Consider the following 10565-nt stretch of genomic DNA (forward strand, 5'->3'; position numbering starts at 1 on the left):
GTAGAGGGGTTTGGAGCGCTCTTTCTTATTGCCTGGTGACGTCACCAGGCAGGCCTACACTCCATCCCACCACAAAAGGCTGAAATTTCAGGTGGTCCTTTCAAACAGCTCTTACACTAAAAGAGTATTATCATAGTTTTCACAATTTCACAGTATTATTCCAACCTCATATAGTGTGGAAATAAATATAAAACACAGACAATCACGTTTTTGACTGAGTTGGGCCTTTAAAATAATCCAAGAAGTAATCATCTCGTTTTTCAAAAGTATCTGAAATCTGATTACAATATTTTTGCTAACATAACAGATAACAGTTTCAGGTTTTTTGCAATCAAATTATAAACTCAGCAAAAAAAGAAATGTCCTCTAACTGTCAACTGCATTTATTTTCAGGAAACTTAACATATGTAAATATTTGTATGAACATAACAAGATTCAACAACTGAGACATAAACTGAACCAATTCCACAGACATGTGACTATCATAAATGGAATAATGTGTCCCTGAACAAAGGGGGGGTTAAAATCAAAAGTAACCGTCAGTATCTGGTGTGGCCACCAGCTGCATTAACTTCTTATGGCTGCAGGGGCAGTATTGAGTAGCTTGGATGAAAGGTGCCCATTTCAAACGGCCTCGTACTCAATTCTTGCTCGTACAATATGCATATTATTATTACTATTGGATAGAAAACTCTCAAGTTTCTAAAACCGTTTGAATTATATCTGTGAGTAAAACAGAACTCATTTTGCAGCAAACTTCCTGTCAGAAAGTGAAAAATCTGAAATCGAGGCTCTCTTCCAGGGCCTCCCTATTAATTTGCTTGAAATCTATTAGTATACATGCACTTCATACGCCTTCCACTAGATGTCAATAGGCAGTGAGAGAAGAAATGGAGTGTATAGCTTGATCTGAGGTCAAAAGAGAGGTCTTGGAATGACATGACCCCAATTTCCTTTGTTCAGGAAGGCGCGGGTAGGACATCAGCATTGGCTTCTGAAAAGCTTTCGTTATAGACGGCTACTATCTCCGGCTTTGATTTTATTTGATAAATGGGACAATATCATCGTAAAGTATGTTTTTTCAATATAGTTTTATCAGATTATTGAAATTTTTTCGGGAGTTTTGGCGTGTTCCGTTCTCTGCGTTTGGTGACGATGGACAGCTTCGCGCCACTTTGCTAGCTTTGGTTGCTAAATCTACAGACGAAGAGGACATTCTAAATCCAAACAACGATTGTTCTGGACAAAGGACCCCTTGTACAAGATTCTGATGGAAGCTCACCAAAAGTAGGACCCATTTTTGATGTTATTTCATATTTCTGTCGAAAATGTTTAGACGTATATTCCTCCCAGATTTTGGGCGCTGTCTCGCTATAACGTAAGCTGTATGTCGTACTAAAGTTATTTTTAGAATTCTAACACGGCGATTGCATTAAGAACTAGTGTATCTATCATTTGCTGTACAACAAGTATTTTTTAGTAAAGTTTATGATAAGTTATTTGGTCAGAATAGGTGAGTGTCAGAAATATATCCGGAGATTCTGGAAAAAAGGTGCTACGTTTTCACAATGTATAACCACGGATTTCAGCTCTAAATATGCACATTTTCGAACAAAACATAAGTGTATTGTATAACCTGATGTTATAGGACTGTCATCTGATGAAGTTTGTCCAGGTTAGTGAAAAATTATATATCTTTTGCTGTTTTTTTGCGATCGCTAACTTTTGCTGATAAATGGGTTGTGTTTTTGGCTATTGTGGTAAGCTAATATAATGCTATATTGTGTTTTCGCTGTAAAACACTTAAAAAATCTGAAATATTGGCTGGATTCACAAGATGTTTGTCTTTCATTTGCTGTACACCATTTATTTTTCATAAATGTTTTATGATGAGTATTTAGGTATTTCACGTTGGTCTCTGTAATTGTTCTAGCTGCTTCGGTGCTATTTCTGATTGTAGCTGCAATGTAAAACTATGATTTATACCTGAAATATGCACATTTTTCAAACAAAACATAGATTTATTGTATAACATGTTATAAGACTGTCATCTGATGAAGTTGTTTCTTGGTTAGTGACTAATTCTATCTCTATTTGGTCGGTTTTGTGCAAGCTACCTGTGCTGTGAAAGAAATGTCTGTGCTTTTTTGTATTTGGTGGTGAGCTAACATAAATATACGTGGTGTTTTCGCTGTAAAACATTTAAAAAATCGGACATGTTTCTGGATTCACAAGATGTTTATCTTTCATTTGCTGTATTGGACTTGTTAATGTGTGAAAGTTAAATATTTATAAAAAATATCTTTTGAATTTCACGCCCTGCACTTGGACTGGCTGTTGTCATATTGAGCCCGACTTAGGGCTTGCAGCCATAAGAAGTAAGTACTGCAGTCCATCTCCTCCTCATGGACTGCACCAGATTTGCCAGTTCTTGCTGTGAGGTGTTACCTCACTCTTCCACCAAAGCACCTGCAAGTTCCCGGACATTGACCCTAGCCCTCACCCTCCGATCACACAGGTCCCAGACGTGCTCAATGCAATTGAGATCCGGGCTCTTTGCTGGCCATGGCAGAACACTGACATTCCTGTATTGCAGGAAATCACGCACAGAACGAGCAGTATGACTGGTGGCATTGTCATGCTGGAGGGTCATGTCAGGATGAGCCTGTAGGAAGGGGACCACATGAGGGAGGAGGATGTCTTCCCTGTAACACACAGAGTTGAGATTGCCTGCAATGACAACAAGCTCAGTCCGATGATGCTGTGACACACCGCCCCAGACCATGACGGACCCTCCACCTCCAAATCGATCCCGCTCCAGAGTACAGGCCTCGGTGTAACGCTCATTCCTTCGACGATAAACGACGGCGAGTTTGTGCCCATAGGCGATGTTGTTGCAGGAGATGTCTGGTGAGGGCCTGCCTTACAACAGACCTATAAGCCCTCAGTCCAGCCTCTCTCAGCCTATTGTGGACAGTCTGAGCACTGATGGAGGGATTATGCGTTCCTGGTGTGACTCGGGCAGTTGTTGTTGCCATCCTGTGCCTGTCCCGCAGGTGTGATGTTCGGATGTACCGATCCTGTGCAGGTGTTTTTACACATGGTCTGCCACTGCGAGGACGTTCAGCTGTCTGTCCTGTCTCCCTGTAGCACTGTCTTTGGGGTCTCACAGTACTGACATTGCAATTTATTGCCATGGCCACATCTGCAGTCCTCATGCCTCCTTGCAGCATGCCTAAGGCACGTTCATGCAGATGAGCAGGGACCCTGGGCATCTTTCTTTTGGTGTTTTTCAGAGTCAGTAGAAAGGCCTCTTTAGTGTCCTAAGTTTTCATAACTGTGACCTTAATTGCCTACCGTCTGTAAGTTTTTAGTGTCTTAACGACCGTTCCACAGGTGCATGTTCATTATTTGTTTATGTTTCATTGAACAAGCATGGGAAACAGTGTTTAAAACCTTTACAATGAAGATCTGTGAAATTATTTGAATTTTTACGAATTATCTTTGAAAGACATGGTCCTGAAAAAGGGACGTTTCTTTTTTTGCTGAGTTTCTGTCATTTTAAAAATGTCAAAGCTCTCAGTATAGGGATGCAGATCTTTAGATGTTGTACACATGAGATTGTGTAAATCTGAACATTATCCACAATGTTATTGGCCCTGGCAGCCATTATTATGCACACCTACTCCCCATCATTACCCACACCTGGACTTCATCATCACCTTGATTACCTTCCCTTTATTTGGCGCCTCTGGTGCGAGGGTTCCCGCACCAGAGGCGCCACCAAAGTGGGGTGAGCCAGAGGTGGAGCAGGGTCTACGTCCCGCTCCAGAGCCGCCACCGCAGATAGATGCCCACCCAGACCCTCCCCTATAGGTTCAGGTTTTCTGGCCGGAGTCCGCACCTTTGGAGGGGGTACTGTCACGCCCTGACCTTAGAGAGCCTTTTTATGTCTCTATTTGGTTTGGTCAGGGTGTGATTTGGGTGGGCATTCTATGTTCTTTATTTCTATGATTTGTGTTTCTATGTTTTGGCCGGGTATGGTTCTCAATCAGGGACAGCTGTCTATCGTTGTCTCTGATTGGGGATCATACTTAGGCAGCATGTTTTGCCACCTTAGGTTGTGGGATGTTGTTTTTGTTAGCTCTGTGTAGCCTTCAAGACGTTACATTCGTTGGGCTTTTGTTGATTTGTTTGGTGTTCGGTTTTTTATAAAAGAAGCATGAACAAGTACCACGCTGCACCTTGGTCTTCTTCCGACGAGCGTTACAGCTGGCACAATTTGATTGGCTGCTGTTCGATTCAAACTGTAATCCGTTAAATGAGAGTTGATGTGCTGCACACTTTTTAATAGCATAATTTTTCATATTTGGGCTTGGGGAGGGTATCAAGTCAGGTCGAGTCATAAGGCTCAAATCCAAGTCAAGTCATGAGTCATTGGTGTTAAAGTCACAGTTGAGTTGCAAGTCATCATATTTGTGACTCGAGTCTGACTCGAGTCCAAGTCATGTGACTCGAGTCCACACCTCTGCAATTTTCTAACTCTGTCTCTACTTTTATCCAATGTAAAAAACACAATTTCAAATGTTGCTACATAAGACCGAATCGAGCCGGTAGGTCACAAAATATTGTGCATCTATCTTGGTAGTGTACTGGCCTTGATCATATTGTCAAGTAACTCTGTAAACATTTAGGTCATGTAACCTACATAATTGAAACATTGACAAGTACAGTTGCTTTAAAAATATATATATATATATACACTGCTCAAAAAAATAAAGGGAACACTAAAATAACACATCCTAGATCTGAATGAATGAAATATTCTTATTAAATACTTTTTTCTTTACATAGTTGAATGTGCTGACAACAAAATCACACAAAAATTATCAATGGAAATCAAATTTATCAACCCATGGAGGTCTGGATTTGGAGTCACACTCAAAATTAAAGTGGAAAACCACACTACAGGCTGATCCAACTTTGATGTAATGTCCTTAAAACAAGTCAAAATGAGGCTCAGTAGTGTGTGTGGCCTCCACGTGCCTGTATGACCTCCCTACAACGCCTGGGCATGCTCCTGATGAGGTGGCGGATGGTCTCCTGAGGGATCTCTTCCCAGACCTGGACTAAAGCATCCGCCAACTCCTGGACAGTCTGTGGTGCAACATGGCATTGGTGGATGGAGCGAGACATGATGTCCCAGATGTGCTCAATTGGATTCAGGTCTGGGGAACGGGCGGGCCAGTCCATAGCATCAATGCCTTCCTCTTGCAGGAACTGCTGACACACTCCAGCCACATGAGGTCTAGCATTGTCTTGCATTAGGAGGAACCCAGGGCCAACCGCACCAGCATATGGTCTCACAAGGGGTCTGAGGATCTCATCTCGGTACCTAATGGCAGTCAGGCTACCTCTGGCGAGCACATGGAGGGCTGTGCGGCCCCCCAAAGAAATGCCACCCCACACCATGACTGACCCACCACCAAACCAGTCATGCTGGAGGATGTTGCAGGCAGCAGAACGTTCTCCACTGCGTCTCCAGACTCTGTCACGTCTGTCACGTGCTCAGTGTGAACCTGCTTTCATCTGTGAAGAGCACAGGGCGCCAGTGGCGAATTTTCCAATCTTGGTGTTCTCTGGCAAATGCCAAACGTCCTGCATGGTGTTGGGCTTTAAGCACAACCCCCACCTGTGGACGTCGGGCCCTCATACCACCCTCATGGAGTCTGTTTCTGACCGTTTGAGCAGACACATGCACATTTGTGGCCTGCTGGAGGTCATTTTGCAGGGCTCTGGCAGTGCTCCTCCTTGCACAAAGGCGGAGGTAGCGGTCCTGCTGCTGGGTTGTTGCCCTCCTACGGCCTCCTCCACATCTCCTGATGTACTGGCCTGTCTCCTGGTAGCGCCTCCATGAACTGGACACTACGCTGACAGACACAGCAAACCTTCTTGCCACAGCTCGCATTGATGTGCCATCCTGGATGAGCTGCACTATCTGAGCCACTTGTGTGGGTTGTAGACTCCGTCTCATGCTACCACTAGAGTGAAAGCACCGCCAGCATTCAAAAGTGACCAAAACATCAGCCAGGAAGCATAGGAACTGAGAAGTGGTCTGTGGTCACCACCTGCAGAACCACTCCTTTATTGGGGGTGTCTTGCTAATTGCCTATAATTTCCACCTTTTGTCTATTCCATTTGCACAACAGCATGTGAAATTTATTGTCAATCAGTGTTGCTTCCTAAGTGGACAGTTTGATTTTACAGAAGTGTGATTGACTTGGAGTTACATTGTGTTGTTTAAGTGTTCCCTTTATTTTTTTGAGCAGTGTATTTTATTTAACTAGGCATGTCAGTTAAGAAAATTTTGTATTTGCAATTACGGCCTACCCCAACCAACTGCGCACCGCCCTACGTGATTCCTGGATGTGATGCAGCCTGTATTTGAACCAGGTACTTCAGTGATGCCTTTTGCACTGCGATGCAGTGTCTTAGACCCCTGCACCACTCCGGAGCCCCTAAAGACTTTCTAAATAAGCTGTTAAGAAGCCTTTTGGACCTAGACTTGGCGCTCCGGTACTGCCTGCCATGCGGTAGGAGAGAGAACAGTCCATGACCAATTTTTAGGGCTTCCTAAAAATCCTCTGACACCGCCTGGTATAGAGGTCCTGGATGGCAGGAAGATTGGCCCCAGTGAGGTACTGGGCCATACACTGTAGTGCCAAGCGGTCGGAGGCCAAGCAGTTGCCATACCAGGTAGTGATGCAACCAGTCAGGATGCTCTCAATGGTGCAGCTGTAGAAACTTTTGAGGATCTGAGGACCTATGCCAAATCTTTTCACTCTCCTGAGGGGGAATAGGCTTTGTTGTGCCCTCTTCACAACTGTCTTAGTGTGTTTGGACCATGATAGTTTGTTGGTGATGTGGACACCAAGGAACTTGAAGCTCTCAACCTGCTCCACTGCAGCCCCGTCGATGAGAATGGGGGCGTGCTCTGTCCTCCTTTTCCTGTAGTCCACAATCATCTCATTTGTCTTGATCACATTGAGGGAGAGGTTGTTGTCCTGACATCACATGGCCAGGTCTCTGACCTCCTCCCTATAGGCTGTTTCATTGTTGTCGGTGATCAGGCCTACCACTGTTGTGTCATCTGCATTGTAAAGGTGAACTGTTTAGCATTGGAAATTGTTGAGGAGTATCTACAATTGTTAGGCAAATTTCCCTTTGGGAGTCTTTAGTCATCCATGGAAACAGAGGGTGCTTCTTGGACATATATCGGACATGACAACTCAACTAGAGAATCAAGCAGCCAGGTAAACACAGCAAAGTTGTCTCATAAATATTGTCCAGAAATGTGGCATGGCATTACATTCGTACAGTGGTCGAAAAAGTACACAATTGTCATACTTAAGTAAAGATACCTTAATAGAAAATGACTCAAGTGAAAGTCACCCGGTAAAATACTACTTGAGTAAAAGTAGTATGTGATTATTCACAGTATCAAGATGCCTGTATGTTGAATTATGCTGCATTGCATTTTTCCGAGGAAAACTAAAAGAGGAAGAAAGAAGAGAGAGACTGTCACGTTCCTGACCTGTTTTCCTTTGTCTTGTATTTATTTTAGTTGGTCAGGGCGTGAGTTGGGTGGGTTTGTCTATGGTTGATTTTCTATGTTGGGATTTTTGTGTTCGGCCTGGTATGATTCTCAATCAGAGGCAGCTGTCATTCGTTGTCCCTGATTGAGAATCATACTTAGGCAGCCTGGGTTTCACGTGTGTTTTGTGGGTGTTTGTTTCCGTGTTTGTGTTTTTCACCACACGGTACTGTATCTGTTTTCTGCACTTCGTTTATTTGTTTTGTATTTTCAGTGTTCAGTTTTTCCATTATCATAAATCATTCATCATGAACACTAACCACTCCGCGTATTGGTCCGATCCTTCTCGCCTCTCCTCGTCCGAGGAGGAGGAATATGACGATAGCCGTTACAGAAACACCCACCACCAAAGGACCAAGCGGAGTGGAAAAGGGCAGCGACAGCAGCAGCAGAAATCCCAGGACTCCTGGACATGGGAGGAGATTTTGAACGGTGAAGGACTCTGGGCACAGGCTGGGGAGTATCGCCGTCCCAAAGCTGAGCTGGAGGAAGCGAAAGCTGAGCGGCGGCGATATGAGGAGGCAGCACGGCAGCGCGACAGGTATGAGAGGCAACCCCAGATTTTTTTGGGGGGGGGGGGGGGGGCTAGAGAGGAGTGTGGCTAAGCCAGGTAGCAGACCTGAGCGCACTCCTCGTGCTTATCATAAGCAACGCGTTAGTGGTCAGGCACCGTGTTATGCGGTTAAGCGCACGGTGTCGCCAGTGCGTGCCCATAGCCCTGTGCGCTATAGGGCAGCCCCCCGAAAGTGTCATGTGAGTGTGGGCATCCAGCCGGGGCGTATTGTGCCTGCTCAGCGGGTCTGGTCTCCGGTATGCAGTTTCGGTCCAGGGTATCCTGCGCCGGCTCTGCGTGCTGTGTCTCCGGGGCTGGGAGGGTGCAGTGCGTCCTATGCCTACACTCCGCTCATACCGGGCAAATGTGGGAGTGGAGCCTAAGGGAGAGGTGCGCGTAGTAGGCACTAGATCTCCAGTGCTCATCCACAGCCTGGTTCAACCTGTGCTTGCACTCTGGAGGGTACGGGCTGGAGTAGTATTCCAGCCTGGGGGAGTGGTGCCAAGGCTGCGCACCAGAGCTCCAGTGCTCCCCCACAGCCCGGTCCTTCAGGTGCCTCTTCTTAACATCAAGCCTCCTGTAGGTCTCTCCAGCCTGGTGGGTCCTGTGGCAGCCCCACGCACCAGGCTGTCTCTCCGTCTCCTCCCTACAGGTGTGCCCGTCTGCCCAGAGCCGCCTGCACTGCCAGTCTGCCCAGAACTGCCTGCCTGCCCAGCGCTGTCTGAACTGTCTGCCTGCCCAGCGCTGTCTGAACTGCCTGCCTGCCCAGCGCTGTCCGTCTGTTCCGAGCCGTCAGAGCTGCCCGTCTGTCCCGAACCGTCAGAGCTGCCCGTCTGTCCCGAGCTGTCAGAGCTGCCCGTCTGTCCCGAGCCGTCAGAGCTGCCCGTCTGTCCCGAGCCGTCAGAGCTGCCCGTCTGTCCCGAGCCGTCAGAGCTGCCCGTCTGTCCCGAGCCGTCAGAGCTGCCCGTCTGTCCCGAGCCGTCAGAGCCGTCCGCCAGACAGGAGCAGCCAGAGCCTTCCACCAGACAGGAGCAGCCAGAGCCTTCCGCCAGACAGGAGCAGCCAGAGCCTTCCGCCAGACAGGAGCAGCCAGAGCCTTCCGCCAGACAGGAGCAGCCAGAGCCTTCCGCCAGACAGGAGCAGCCAGAGCCATCCGCCAGAGCCGTCCAGCCAGGATCCGCCAGAGCCGTCCAGCCAGGACCAGCCAGAGCCGTCCAGCCAGGACCAGCCAGAGCCGTCCAGCCAGGATCAGCCAGAGCCGTGCAGCCAGGACCCGCCAGAGCCGTGCAGCCAGGACCCGCCAGAGCCGTCCAGCCAGGACCCGCCAGAGCCGTCCAGCCAGGACCCGCCAGAGCCGTCCAGCCAGGATCCGCCAGAGCCGTCCAGCCAGGATCCGCCAGCCAGCCAGGAGCTGGAGCTGCCAGAACCATCTGTCAGTCCGGTGCTGCCCCTCAGTCCGGTGCTGCCCCTCAGTCCGTTGCTGCCCCTCAGTCCGGAGCTGCCCCTCAGTCCGGAGCTGCCCCTCAGTCCGGAGCTGCCCCTTAGTCCGGTGCTGCGTACATGGAGGGTGGTTGTTAGGAGGAGGACACGGGGGCGAGTAGGGAGGCGGACAAAGACATTGTTAAGGTGGGGTCCACGTCCCGCGCCAGAGCCGCCACCGTGGACAGACGCCCACCCAGACCCTCCCCTAGAATTTATGGTGGTGCGCCCGGAGCTCGCACCTTAAGGGGGGGGTTCTGTCACGTTCCTGACCTGTTTTCCTTTGTCTTGTATTTATTTTAGTTGGTCAGGGCGTGAGTTGGGTGGGTTTGTCTATGGTTGATTTTCTATGTTGGGATTTTTGTGTTCGGCCTGGTATGATTCTCAATCAGAGGCAGCTGTCATTCGTTGTCCCTGATTGAGAATCATACTTAGGCAGCCTGGGTTTCACGTGTGTTTTGTGGGTGTTTGTTTCCGTGTTTGTGTTTTTCACCACACGGTACAGTATCTGTTTTCTGCACTTCGTTTATTTGTTTTGTATTTTCAGTGTTCAGTTTTTCCGTGATAATAAATCATTCATCATGAACACTAACCACTCCGCGTATTGGTCCGATCCTTCTCGCCTCTCCTCGTCCGAGGAGGAGGAATATGACGATAGCCGTTACAGAGACACCACAGGAGAGTGTGTACTCTGATGTCAGGTACTCAGACTGGGACTGAACTGCAGTGCAGAGGAATACATTTTGGTCAATAATCAATTGTTCTATTGCTACTACATACTGTAATATTCAAGACAAAAAAGCAACACTCTTTTTGTATAATAGGGCAACAGTGTTTTTCTCATCTCTGCAACCCAGAACCAAATCTAATTTCTAGACT

This window comes from Salvelinus namaycush, chromosome 5 (assembly GCF_016432855.1).
Source record: "Salvelinus namaycush isolate Seneca chromosome 5, SaNama_1.0, whole genome shotgun sequence".
Lineage (NCBI taxonomy): Eukaryota > Metazoa > Chordata > Actinopteri > Salmoniformes > Salmonidae > Salvelinus > Salvelinus namaycush.